We start from the raw sequence: 15,583 nt of genomic DNA on the forward strand, positions 1-15,583 counted from the left end.
ACACCTATCCTAAATTCATCTCCCTAAAACACTGTCTTTTTACCCTCAGACATCCTCAATAACTTCCTATTACTTTGTGATTTTTTTTAGATAAACTCTTCTGCTCATCAGTCAAAGTCTTTCTGTAATTGACCCCTCCTGCCTTCCAAATTGATTGCAGATGACTTTCCTATAAGAATATTTAATTTTAATTCCTGCTTGTGTGTGAAGGGAAGGAACAGATGTCTGAAAAAGGTTTCAGAGGACTTGGCTTGGGGAGGAATATGGAAGGACATGTGGAATCTACCCTGACGTGGAGTGGCAGGAGGGCATTCAGACTGTTTCCACCAGGAGTGAGCAAGTGCTGTGTGGAAGGGGTCTCTGGTCTGCTTGGGGGTGGTGAGTTATGGAGAGCAGCACTTATTGGACTGTCTTTCCCTGCGGGAACTCAATAAATGCTCTCACATTAATACAAGAATAAATACCACCACAACCAGAGGAAGAGAAGGGACACAGTACAAGGAGGCATATCAAATGCTCCTGGAAGTGTTTGTGCAGTTTAATAAAAACCACACCTATAGGTCTCATAATACAAAGAAATGAATGTAAAACTAGACAGACTATCTTCTTACCTGGCAGAGATCAGCAGGGAAGGAATCAGAACTCTTTATGGGGATCTGGATTATAAAAGCCTAAGAAACACTGCAAGTTAGCTGGAAAAAAAGCTCCATGATAGGATTAACTATTTGGACAGCTTGAGTTCAAACACCAGGTTCTTATTTAGCCCTCGGGCATTTTTCAGTTGTGACCTTGAAAAAGTTATTTAGACTTTTTCCATTTAGGTTACCTATTCATGTGTGTGTGCTTTGTTTTTAATCTGTGTGATGGGAAAACCAATAGTACCCACTCCTTAGAGTTGTTGTGATGATAAAATTAGGAAATGCTTATAAAGCATTTGGCATACATTGCTGGCACATGGTAAGTGCTCAATATATCAATAAATCTTCAGTGAAGGCATCATGTTATTAATATTGATTGAATCTATTTTCAAACAGAAGCGACACCTTATGGTTTGGATCTGTCTCTTGATGTGCCTGCTTCTCATTTCTCTGTGTTTGTCACTGCCTCCAAGTATTCCTGCTACCTCTCCATCCCTATGTTGTCTCTCTCTGCACTTGTTAATTGCCTTTAAACTACTTTCTCAAGAAGCAGATGAGGAATAACTTCCAGGGAAGGAGCAAGGCATCATGGCCTGTATTGTTATGCCTCCTAGCCTGACCTCTTCCAGCAACTGGATTGCGTATTCCCTCTGCTCAAAGACAGTTTATGCTTTTTAGAAGAAACATACCGTGTGACCCATTTTGCTCTATCTTTCTGTCAGCACAATAAGAAGGCATCCCTGGGAATACAGCAGAATAGAAAAGGATGCAGTGGGCATGATGGTACACTCCTGTAATACCAGTTACTTGTGTAGCTGAGGCAGAAAGGTAGAAAGTTCAAGGCCAGCCTCAGCAACTTAGCAAGACCCTGTCCCGTAATAAAAAATTAAAGATGGTTAGAGTTGTAGTTCTGTGGTATAACACTCGTTTAGTATTGTAAAAGACCCTGGCTTCTATCCTCAGCAACACATACACACACACACACACAGGATTGAAAAATATACTAAAAGGACTCTATACCAATCAAACTGATTATTTGGGTTTGGTAAAGAGGTTCCCATTTGTCCTCTCCAGCCCCAAGGCACAGCAAGGATCCTTAGCCCTCTGGCTGTTCAGAGCTATCCGTAAAGGCATAACTACAGTCATTCCTCAAGGAGGGGCTGTGACTTGCCTCCAGATCTCAAGACCTGGATCCTTGGATCAATATTCAGTCCTGTTGGCTAATGACCTTTTCATCCCCCTCATCGAATGCATCATTCAGTAAGTGGGATGGAAGTGGGGGTAGGGGTGGCTTGCTCATTCCCTTGCTGGACACTGACTAATCACCATCATTAGGCCCACAGTCACATGTGACAAGGAAATGCAGAGAGGCCCTTACTGGCTCTGATTTTATAAAGATGGGCTCCTGGGGCCTGGCATGGCTAGTTACAGACTCAAGGAATGACAATGGCTTCACCCACCCACTCAGCCCTTGTCTCACCCCTCAACTGCTCTCTTCCATGCAAAGTAAACTTTCTGAACATTCATTAGAAAGGGTCCTGGACACGTAATGGATAGAAATGTACTATGTTTACAAATTAGAGAAAATTAAGTAAATATGCAGCCCTCATCTGCAAACACCAGACAATGTAGAAACTCTGTGGCAGACACGCTCTCAATCTTTTCAACAATTCTCCTCGGTAGTGGTGTCATGACCATCACTCTACAGAAGGGGTTAGAGAACTTCAGAGAGGGGACAAAATAGTGTGATTAGTAAATATGCCATCAGATGTCTGCCTGTTTCCACCACTCTTTTGATGGTCTCATGGGAAGGGCTACATTCCCACCAGCTGTCCCCATACTGGTTTCATGGAGCTCAGGCTGTCCCCACATGAGCTCAAAATAGAGAGACTGGTGAGTTGTCTCTCTAATGTCATTGTGGCCCTGTTCCTTTTGTATTTAGCCCAGGCTCTGCTGTGAAAATTTTTAGGGGAACCAAATGGTTAGAGCTTGGCTAGTTTCCACAAGTATGGGAGGGCACCTTTAAGTGCTGGGGTTGACACTGGGACCCTCAGTTTTTCGCTGAGGCAGAAAGCCTCAGCATTGCCAAATCATATTTCTGTCACAGGATGAATTTAATTCTGGAGATGTTCAAACCGCCCCCTCTATTTTTGGCATCAACCTGTTACGGTAATTTAATTATCAAGGGAGAAAATTAAGGGATGAGATTCAGAGAGAAAAGAAAGTGTCTTCTAAGTGCAATTCCACACAGAAAAGATTTCCTGTAAAACGTTTACAGACATGCCCTAACTTTTCTCTGAGGCAAGACTTTCCACATTTCCACAGGCATCTCTGCCTATATGCCCAACACAAACACACTTGAATCCCTGCATGACCAAGACAGCTCTAGCAAACCCCAGATGAATTCCCTTCCATCTTCCATATCATCGACTCTCTTCCTGTCTGAGAATCTTTATTACCAGGGAGGATGCAAGAGGCAGAGAAAGCCCAGCTGGGATTGGGGGTCCAGGTGCAGTTTTCTGAGATGGCTGTTAGAAAAATCCTATTTTGACTTGAAACTGGCCTAAATTTTCCCTGGAATTGATCGTGAGAGAGCACATATGAAACCCCACCAAGCCAACCTAAAGGATCCATTCTTCTTATTACCTCCGTCTTTGTGGAAGTCAAACTGACCAGGGCCTCCACCTCGTTGGGCCCCTCTGCTCCTCAGCTCCTAAATTAACCAGCCTTCCCTTTCTGCCTTCCTCATGAACCACCTGCTGTTCTCCAAAGGGTTAGGTGACAGCTGTGCACACCCAGGAAAATAGATTTCCCGCCTCATTGTGATATTGCTTTAGGAGGCTCTGTGCTACAGTCTGCAGCATTGGTGTGCAGGGGATTTGACAATATGCATTCTGACAAACAGAATCAGTCCTCACCCATGCCGAGTCTTTTTCTCATACATTCTTGTCCATCCACTGATGCTCCCAATTGTGAGTGATTATGTGTGGTTGTTTTGTATGTGTATTATGAAAGGGACAGGGGGAAGAAAAGGACAGGAAAAAATGATGGTAGAAAGACAAATCACTCACAGCAGATAGTGCTCAAACAATTGTGAGCCAGGAAATACTTATGACAAAAGAAATGTATTTAAGGGTGACTGCATCTGTTGATACATTCATTCATTTGTCCATTCAGTTAATAAATAAATAATTCTGGTTGCTTTTCAAGTGCCACACATTGTGCTGGGTTGGGGAGATATAACAATGACGGTTCTCACTGTGGAGTTTACAATGGGAGGGTGGAGGGGAGTAGGCTAGCCCAGTTCAGAGGAATGAGTCACACCACTAATTGGAAGCTCTTCAGAAGAGAAGCCCACATAAGGGCCTAAGAGTGAGCAACCAGAAGATAAAAAGTTCTATTTATTGAATATGTTCTGTCTGACAAGCAATTTACATGTTACCTCCTTTAATTCATACTCAATTCAGGAGATAGGCATGATTATTATCCTTATTTTACAGATGAGAAGACTGAGGCACAGAGAGGTTAAATAACTTGCACAAAGACACAGAGCTAGTAACATAAATAGCCAGACTTTGAATCCTGCTGGGCCAATCTGGAATCTGTGTTCTTAAAATCAGTTCCATACCAGAGTAGTAGAGAATGTCCAAGCAATGGGACAGTCACAGAGTCATTAAACAACAATGAAATATGGCCTCTAAAAACAACTCGCTCATTTCAAAATGAAGAAAGTGAAGACCAGCCTTGAATTGATTAAAAATGAAACTCTCCCAAGTGCTTCCTTACTTGTTATAAACAAAAGAATAATGAAAATTTCCAGAATCCACAAAAATTGTCTTCAAGGAACATTTGACCACTGTTCAAAATCTGATTGCAATCCTCAATCCAGCAAATAAGCTAGCAGATCGAATCTATGAACCTCAAACTTATCCCTTTACTCTGCTGCAAGGCTAGGGTCCCTCAAGCAATTACTCCATCAATTCTGGGTTCTATTAGTTTACACTGCTGGAAGGGTAGAGTCTAACACATGTCACATCATTTCACATGTATACATTGTTTCTTCAGGTATTGGCTGGTTCTTTAAGTGCCAGGGAGACATTTTTGCAGTTTGTGTGTGTTTTGTTTGAGTTTATATGTGTGTGTGTTTCCATGGTTTTACATAAAGTTCTGCTGCAACAGACACTTAATAAGTGCTTGCTGGATGAACAAAGGGTCCACCCACCTCAGAGGAACATTCATAGGTAGTTTAATAGCTTTCCTCCTGAAAATACAGTTGCTTCTGGACCAGATCCCTGAAACAGATTGACAGCTCCTCAGTGATGCAGCATGGTCCTGGGAGATGGAGAACTGGATAATTCAGTCTCTCTAAAATAGATGATAGGAGATAAAGAGTCATGGTTCCACTGCCTGGTCAAGGTAGGATGTGGTTTCGCAGCTAGATAGCTATACTCTGTGAATCAATTCCTAACACCTTCTTGCCTCTGCCCAATCAGGACGTCCTCTATAATCGGGTACCACATTTAGAGAACTACATACAACCAGTGATGTCTGCATTCTCTCAAATGTTAGAGACATTTACCCTGAACTCTTCTAAATTAGCTGAAAGACATGCACAAGTCTCCTTTCTAACAGACAGCTTCATAATGGTTAGACAGGCTGCCAAATCTTCTTTTTTAAAGTAACTTGCAAATTAGGACACAGTAATGGCTCAATAGTCAACTGCTTCAGCTGGCTGCCTGTAGCCAAGTGAGAGGTGAACCAAATTCCTGTCTGTAGGAGTTCCTCCTTTAACACAAGGCTACCAGATGCTCATCAGCAAGAGTGTTATATTAAGGGAAGATAGCACTGTTTTCTGCTCCCGTGGGATGTGACCAGACTCCGAGTTTTCTACATCTGTTTTCCCCTGGAGACACCTGCCTCAGAGATGGCTAGAAGATGCATATGAGAATCTGTCCTCTTTTTGGTTCTTGACTTGCTCTGTGTTCTCAAGGGACTTATTTAGACTCTCTGGGAAAACTAAGAGGAGAACATCATACCCCTGGTCAATATCTTTGAAAATTTTCCCAACCTGTAAATGTTTAATTAAGTTCCTTGGAAGGAGGCAGTGTATATGTGAATACAAGTAAGAAGCAGTAGTTCATATTTGACAGACTGAAAATGATGGATGACCAAATTTGCAAAAGGAGCTAGTCCACTAAAGAATATCATATTCAAATGTCCTTTCTGCCCGACACTAGAGCCGCATGCAGCTGTCTCCCAGTTGGTTCTTATATTCCGCTCTTGAATGAATGAGCCATGGTCTCCCTCCCTTTGTCCTCTTATCCCTTGTCCTCGGCTAATAGATTTCAACACCAGGACACTTTCACATAACACTAGAAATTATTATATGCATCCTATGAAAGGAAGCTGGGGTACAACAGCACAACTCTAGGCATTTACCAGCTGCCATACCAACCACATTCTTCTTCATCTTATCCACTGACATTTGGGGTTCTGTGCAGTACAGGCTTTGAGGTCCCCACACATTGGACTACTCTTCCTTTCCCTTTGCATTATTTTCTCAGCCTGTCTTATGGTCCATAGCATTTTAATGCCACAAGGGGAAATTTACAAAATTAAAAAAAAATTCTGCTTAATAGCAGTCTCCTCCCAGAGATGTAAATATTCATAAACATATCAACTCTTCCAGACCCATCACGAATAGAACTGCCAACGACACCCCTGCTGCCTTAGGCGTTGTTCTAATAAGTTAGGAGCAGGAGAGTGGAAGGGGATATTTTTAACTTTAGATTTTTTTTTCAAAAGCCATTTTAAAGTGCCCCGCTGGGAGCAGAGCTGGAAAGAAGCTGTTTTCTGGAAACTGAGAATGCTTCCAACAGCATTGTAGGTCAGATCTGAAACGGTGATTGAGACAAGGTGATCATATCATGTATTTCCATAGCACAGGCCTCATGGATGATGCTCAAGAGAACAAAACTGATCACAGATTCACGTGGCCTAGTGTGAAAATGTGTGTCACCTTCTCAGCACACAGGGCTGCCTCAGTCTGAACAGAACATGCCCTCTCTGGGGAAACCCCGGAGAGCTGACAGGACAAGATAGAGCCTTGAGTGTTCCTCTGAGTTTATTCTCACACTGGCAGATCTCTGTACAGAGATGCAGCTCTGAATACAGCTGAGACTCAGCTTCCCCACTGGCGTAGCCACAATTGCATTACCTGGGCACAAGTGCTTGATAAATATGTTTTCTTGATTTGGTGGTTATTTATTATTCAATAACTGTCCTATTAAACTAAAATAAATGGGGTATTTGGGATCCATCCCCGGATGCTTCTTTCACTTTCTACTGTCAAGGGAATTCTGCCAGATCTTTAATAACACCCAGCTCAGGGCTGTCACTGCAGCCCACATGCATTTCAATCGGGGTCCCTGGGCGTGTCTTTCACAGTTGTAAACAGATAGCTGAGGGACTGCTGGCTGTGGATCCCGAGCTATCCATCACTCCTGCTGGACTCTACCACCCTTGTCTTCATCTCTCTGCCCCTTCCTTCCTGAGCCCACTCCTCAGGGAGCAGCTTGAAAGATTACAGCTTGGAAGTAGACAGGGTGGGAAAACGAGAAGGGATTAGAGAGAAAATAGATTCATGAGAAGACAGATAACAGAGTTGTTGGGGCTCTGTTAATTAAAAAGCAGCAATTTGTCTGAATTCTGAATGTGAAGAATCCCCTGGGAGATATTAGCCCGGCTTCCTCTGAGAATTAGACGTGCTCAATTTCTGTGTTGGAACATGCTATAGCCAGAGGACTATGGGAGGAGGTCTACCCTATTTGTCCTTGTTCAGAAACCTGAATGTCCTTGGAGAATAAAGGCCACAGTGGCCACTTCCCCAGAGACTTTTATAAGGGCTGAGGGCCTAGGCTTCTGAAAAGAGTTTAAGAATTACCTTTTCCTAAATATGACATCCTATTACCTCCACAAAGGAGGCCAAACACTCCATGAATACTTACTGAGAATGTTCTCTAGGTCAGTCATCCTCAGATGCTTTTCATAGTTAATGCATTTTAATTTTTGCAGCAATCCTACAAGGCAGATGCTCTACCTGGGCCCACTTTATCTGGAGGAAATTGACAGTGTATAGACTCGATTGACTAATAGATGATGAAATTAAGTGTCAAACACAAGCAGAGTGACTCTGGAGTAGGTCTTATTAACTACTACACCCTACAGCCTATCACAAGGACTATCTACTGCACTGAGAGCTTTCTAAAACCCCATCAAAGGATATAGCCAACACAGAGCACTTAGAGTCAGAAACTGCACACTCCAAACAGAAAGTGCCCCCTGGACAAAGAGCAGCTCTCAGTTTATTGCAGGTTAATTAATCTTGTGACTTTGTGTTGCCTTGAAAGGAAATGAAAGTCCACTTTTGTCTGTGGCATTTACTTATTTGGAAATAAAACAAAACGTTTTTCTTATGGGCTCATGGCTCCTACCAACAAGCTATCCCAGAACAAAGAACTACACAGTACCTCAGAGTTAAGACTAAGAGATGTTTTGCTGTGGTACCCCAGGGAGACATTCCCTTTCAAGCTCTGTTCCTTCTGGATTACTCTGGGCCATGGCTCTTTGAAGATGTTTAGGATACGTTCCCCAGGTTGACCAGCATATATAATGTACATTTTGACCAACAAGGTGCAAGGAAGCTAGTACTATTAATGAACATAATAGGTTAAAATGCTAGATGATCTCACTTTACAAACCTCAATGACAGAAAAAGTGATTCCCATTAACTTAGCATTCATATGTTCATAAAACATTAATACTTATACGGAGATATTTATGGAAAACCTGCTATGTGACAGACTTTATTCTGAGTACTCTGGATACAATAGTAAAGGGCACAAATAGAAATTCCTGCCTTTGTGGGACTCACATTAAAGTGGTTTTCCTTTGAATAAGGAACTTCCTGTGAGCATAACATTGTATTCTGTGTGATTTTCAAATATCCAAGATGACCAATTGCATAGACTAGAACTTATGCATGGATGTATTCATCACTATGCCCAAAATACCTGACATAAACAACTTAAAGGAGAGAGACTTTACTTAGGCTAATGGTTTCAGCGATTTTAGTCTGTGGATGGCTGGCTTTAAGGCAGACACATCATAGCAGATGGGTGTAGTTAAGGAAAGCTGCTTGACTTGTGACATCTGGGAAGCTGAGGGGGTGGGGGATATGGAGACAGAGACAGAGAGGAAGGAATTGGGGACAAGATATAATCCCCCAAAACACATCCCCAGGGATCTACTTCCTTACTCCCATTTCACATACCTTATGAATCCCTCAATAATTAATCCATTGATGAGGTCAAAACTCTTACAATCCAATAACTTCCCAAAGGACTCATCTCTAAACACTACTGCATTTGAGGACCAAGTTTGCAACACGTGAGCTTTTGGGGGACATTATAGATTCAAACCATAACAATGGAAAAGAGCAACCCATTGCCACAATTTGAACACAGACTCTTTAGGTCATTTCCTAGTGTTTTAGACACTCAGTAGTAACTGAAAATGTCACTAGGGAACACTTAGCAAGTTGTGTCTTATGCAGGGTGGTGGAGTGAGCCCAGAACAAGTAGTAGAAAGATCTGGACATGTCCAGTCTCCCACATAGTAATCATGTGGCTTTTAGCAAGTGGTTTAACTTCTATGGCTTAATATCTTTGCCTGTAAAATAAGAGAGCATAATGCCCACCACATCGATTTGAAATATTGTATAAAGCTTAAAATAAAACCAAGAAGACTAGAAGTAAATTATACATGAGAAAATGTTTGGGATCTGTGAAACTACATGGAAATATGGATGCATTAATATCAATAAAGTAATGGGTAGGTAGGTGTGACAAATATAGGCATTTTAAAAAATTTTGACACTATATTTTTATTTATTTATCTTTATGTGGTGCTGAGGATTGAACTCAGCGCCTTGCACGTGTTAGGTGAGTACTCAACTGCTGAGCCACCACCCCAGTCCATATAGGCAGTTTTTTTCTTGAATATTTATTTTTAAGTATTAGGTGGACACAATGTCTTTATTTTACATTTATATGGGTGCTTAGGATCGAACTCAGTGCCTCATGTATGCTAGGTGAGCACTCTACTACTGAGCCACAATCCCAGCCCCCACATAGGCAGGTTTATAAACTGATCTGCTGCCTTGTCAATGTCAATAAGGTCACAGTCCTTGTAGAAGCCAGCTTCCCCCCTGTCCTTTGCTCTCCATCAGTGAGTGCTTTTTGATGTATGAGCTTGGCTGGGATGAAGGACAGTCCCCAGATTTCCTCTCCTAACAGTGTTTGCATGTAGCTGAGGAAAAGGAAGAATCCCTTAGGATAACTGGAAAACAGACCAGAAGTTCCCATTGTGTAGCAGATAGTCAGTCCCCTTATTCACAGATTTATTTTCTGTGGTTTTAACTATCTGTGGGCAATTGATGTAAAAAAAATAGTAAGTGGGAAATCCCAGGGGAAAAAAATTATACTTTTTAAATGGAATGTCTTTGTCAATGGCATGATGGAATCATTTGCCATCCTGCTCCATCCTGCTCTGTCCAGCCTGCAATGTGAATCATCTGTTTAGCCAGTGTATCCACACTGTATATGCTACTACTGTTAGACACTTAGCAGCCATATCAGTTATTAGAGCTACTATTGTGGCATTGCATTGTTTGTGCTAAAATAAGCTTTATGTCGTAGCCTAACACTATGTCCCAGTGTCTGTGACATTTACCTCACTTCCTCTCATCACTTGGGCATTGTATTATATCAAATCATCTCAAAGGTGAGTAAACACACACACACACACACACACACACACACACATATATGAAATACATCGTATTTATAGCCTAGTATTCTTGGATGTTAGCATCTTCTGGAGGTTCTTGGGACGTATCCCACACAGATGAGGTACATTATTGTACATGCATCTTCTCCCAGTTATTTAGTCAAACAATAATCGAGGTTCTACTGTAAAGGGAATTTAAGGATATAATTGAAATCCTTATCAGTTGACTTTAAGTTAATCAAGACAAAGATTATCCTAGGTCAGCTGCCTTAACCAGCTAGAAGGTTCTCAAAGAGGGCTTGCTTGATCCTTCCTGAGGAAGAGATTCTAAGCAGCCCTGGGACCAGTGATGGCTCTCCTTTCCCCAGACTATCTTTCATGTTTGCCTCCCATATATGCAAGCTTTAGCAGACACCTATGGAATTCTACTCTGCTCAAGATCTTTTCTTCCTGATTCCCCACCTAAGAACTATAGATGTGATTAGTCATCATACACAATGAGGTAAACCATCTGCAGCAAAACCCTTCATCCACTTACATATGTATATATTTCCTCCTAGCTGTGTTACTCTCATTGAACCCTGGTTTCTAGTGGTTTGCTTGTAAATATAATATTATTCTTACCCATGGGTGTGCTTGTATTTAAAGTTGGCCTTGGTTTCCAAGTACACTTGGGAGACACAAGCCTCTGGCAGATTCCATTCCGGGGTAATGAGTTGAAGAACTAAGCCAATTTTTAATGTAAGAATTAATAAAGCATAACAAGATAGAGCCCAGTGATGACTTGCTTTGGAGTCTTTGTTTTCAATCCCTACCATGAGGGAAAATTCCCTGGATTAACAATGTCCTGGATATAGTGTTCCCTTGTTAGGGTTTTCAGTGAAAGCCTAAGTGGTCCACCAGCATTTTTTCCCCAGTACAGTTTGTCCTGAGCAATCAAGATAGATAGCCAGCTCAGGTAAGTTTGTGCAATAATCTCAGAAAAAGAAACACTAAATCAATCTATTGGGGAAATATTAATGCCCTCATTAGGAGGCTTAATTATTCACATCAGCCTCTGTTTTTTTTTTCCATGACATTAATTCCATTTCTGACTTCAGAGAAATTGCTCTGCTCAAACTTGCAGGACACCCAACAGGTGTTCTCAGTTCCCAGAATGTTAAAATATTTTGCATATCAGCCAAGAGAGATCTATTGCAGAACCAGCCTTCCCTCCTCCTGTTCCTCTTTCCCCTCCTACACACACACACACACACACACACACACACACACACACACAGCTCTTCTCCTCTGAATATGGACCAAAGCTCATAACTTCTCCCATGTAAACTCAAAAATACATTCCTATCATTTTCCCATTCAACCTAATAACAATGGAACAAACCTACATATATTGATTTCTATGTGCCAAGCACTATTTTAAATGCTTTAAATATATCAGCCAATGTCTAGTATCTATGAAGTAGTACCATTTTATTATCCATATTTTATCAGTAAGGGAATTGAGACACAGACAATTAGCATCTTGCCTGAAGTCTCCTAACTGGAAAAGGAGGAGTGATGGGATTAGGGTTTGAACCTTAAACCCTAGAAAGCATCCTTTTAATATTTAGAATAATGTGCCACTCCCTATACAGGACAATTATCACACTATAGTTCTCATGTATGCATCTTCTCATATATAAGGTTTTGCTATGTTAAAAAACATCTCTCCATCTCCTCTTGACTGCCCCTCTGCCTCCCTGTTTCTGCTAGCAGCATACAGCCATCTCTTAATGACTGTGCATCAGATTTATGCAGGACAAGATCAGCCTTCTGGATTTTTCATTATAAGCCTCCTCCCACAATCATTGAACAAAACTCAAACTTCTTTCTGTACCATCCAAGGCCCTTCAGCATCCCACATTGACATTGCACACGAGAGACAACATTTCAAATCATCTTCAAGGAGAGTGGGAGCTCGTCTCTCCACCCACAAGAGCCAGCGTTTTCCAGATGGATAGTTCTGCCACAGGCACTGTGACACAAAAGCAAATACACCCAAACAGCTTTTTGTCATGTACCTGTCTTTCCCTAGAGCTCTGCCTCACCTTACAGAGTCAGTGGGGAGGAGATAAACCCCCAGGGGTTAAACAAAGCAAAGCTTCCTTAGAATTTGAGGGGATTTCGATTCTGACTAAACCACCAGGTTCATACCCTCAGGGGACATCACAGAGAAAGTTGAAGTTTTTATACCAAGGCAGTTTTCTCCCCTTTGAATAAAATAACATCAAAAACACTGTTCTGATGAGTAGGACATTAATCGAATGCACTGTTTCCAAATAAACCGAGGGTTTGGGAGAATTGGAAAACTACAGGTAGGAAAAATAATAATGAGTTTCAAAGACATGAAGAGCTCTCCAGCTAAAATTAAAATTCTAAGTGAATAAATCAAATGAAACAGGACAGCATTATAGAGGGATCACTGGAGGTCACTCATTTATTGAGTAAATACATTTTTTTTTCCCAACCTGATCCTACACTGTGCCAACCACTGTACTACAGCCTGCCTCATGAAACTTATATTCTGATAGATTGGAAGGAAGCACACTATGACACTAGGTGAAAGAGCCCACATCCCAGTAATTCATGATTTGGTAGACTTTCCTGTTCAGCGTGCCTTCTTTTAATAACAGCACCCAGATATTTCCTTTGGAAAGCAACTTCTATATCATTATTGGTCCTTTTGGCTCTGAAGACAAGAATGTGGGCCAGGTTCAATGAGACCATCATGTGCCCCTGGGGACATTGATTGCTTCAGAGATGAGCAGGTGGCTAAAGTCATGCAATCAGAGTTATCCAGCCACTTGGGACTTCAAGATTTTCCAGTCTCTGGGCTGTAAGCCATGAGTTGTTAGAGATGGCCATGTGGGGATATGTTCCTGAGAAGAAAAGCAGCAGAGTGGAAAGCACAGTCCAGTGGTCTAGAGGTACAGAAGATCCTAATTACACTGCTTGAGCCTCTGAATCCAGTTACACTGAAAAACATCTACTTTGGACTTTTTTGTGATATATGAATTAAGCTTTCCAACTTGCTCATGACCTGCAGTTAGTCAGTTTGACTTCGGATTCTAGCCCCTGCAATTAGAACAGGTCCTGACTAAGGAGAGTTAAGAACTTCATTCATTTTCAGCTAGACTTTTAAAGGGAACATATTTATCTGCTGTGTTGGAGAGACTGATTTAGAGTCAGACACCTTAAGGCTGGGATCCCATTTCATTGCTTAACAAGTTCAGAGCCCTGGTTTCTTGTTTTTCTCATCTTCAAGTTTTAGGTAATAATATCAGAGCTTTCTTTACAGGTTTTCTGGAACATGCAATGGGGTCAGGGATGGAGAGTGCTTAGCACCATGTCTGGCACATGGTAAGCACTCAATAAATGGCAGTGAGTGTCCTTCTGATGATAATGGTTATTATCATAATCATCACCATAAACATTTCAAACCCTCTCTTGGCCCCCTGTCCTCCACTCCCTGATCCCCTTCAGTAAAACTCTTTTTAAAAGATCAGGGATTCTCTTTGTTTTGCTCATTTTACTTTCTATCCCCCAATTTCCATCTACTCAAATCAGGCTTTGTTCCCATTATACTATTGAAATTGCTATTGTCAAGATTGCTTATGAACTTCATCTTACCAAAAACAATGATGTCAGCTTTGACTTGGCTCTTTTCTGGGGACCCCAACTATCCATTAGTAGCCACTGTATTCCACCTCATTTGTTCCACCTTTCCATCTGAATCCAAGCACATGACCACATCATTAGTGCCTTCCACACTTACAGAAGAAGCTGCCGCCACAAACCTCCACAGCTTCCCAGTAAATCTCTGATAAAATCCTGTGATGTCAATGTTGTATGTGGATTCTCTTTGTCCTTGGATTACCACTCATAACCTTCTGCCTGCCTGCTCCTTCCTCATCACACTGCAGACACACTGTGTGTCCCAGGAGCTCTTACACAAACTACCTTGGGCTCCCTGGCTGCTTCTCATCATTTAGCTCTTTTTCCAAATGTTTCCTCTCCACAGAGCTCTTGCCCAGCCATGGCTACCAAAGGAGTTTCTTTCTCGCCCCCATTCATTCTGTCTCTCTTGTATTCTGCCTTCGTTTCTTCTTATTTGTTTTTGCCTGCTGTTTGCCTTCCCTGGTTACATAAGTATTGATGAATGACTTACAGGGATTTAAAATCAATTGCAAAAACTGTTCCTGACTAACAGAATAGGCAGAACATCTAGGCTTCTCCCAGAACACCTTGGAGAGTCTTGCTGCCTCCTTCCAGCCTAGTCTGTACATTTGGGATTAAAGAACATGTTTCCGAGTGTGAAACTTACCCAATGATGATTCCACCTCTGTTGTAGAATATCGCCTCTTTTGTAAAAGAAACAACAATAATTTAAAATGGCATTTAAACAACTTAATAAGCCCAATTACCATGGATTAGAAGAAACAAACAAACAGAGAGGTGCAAGACACAGAGAATGAGTCATGAATAATTTTTATTCTATATGTGGCATTTACTAAAATGTCACCACTGGTCACTTCTGAATGTCAGACATAAAATTGATTGTAATTTCACAAATTACCTTGTGGCCCTAATAGGAAAAAAAATGGGTGACTGAGACAAGCATAGTGAACATGAGTACAGAATGATTAGCTGCATAAACATCTAAATCAATGCTTGTTTAGAGTCCCTGGGGAATTGGAAATCAATAGGGTAAGCCAGACCAATGCTAAATCTCTCCCAAGATTGAGTAAATCTCACAGTTGAATGTCTCTTTCCTCGAAAATAAAAGTAAACTAGGACACACTAAAGAATAAATATATTGTGAAATTAACTAGTTATTCAGAGATTCCCCAAATATTAAATATCTAGGGGAAAAGTTTCTTCTTTCAGTTGGTGTAATTTTTCTCTAAACTCAGTTAAACTGGACTTTATCCTAAAACTAAGATGTTACCAGCTGATTAATTCAATCTGATTCTAATCACACCTAAGCTCTGCCAGTCCCCAAGCATGTGCAATATTCAGATGATTTTATATTAATTTTTAAATGTCACCTATGG

This window comes from Marmota flaviventris, chromosome 9 (genome assembly GCF_047511675.1).
Source record: "Marmota flaviventris isolate mMarFla1 chromosome 9, mMarFla1.hap1, whole genome shotgun sequence".
NCBI classification, from domain to species: domain Eukaryota; kingdom Metazoa; phylum Chordata; class Mammalia; order Rodentia; family Sciuridae; genus Marmota; species Marmota flaviventris.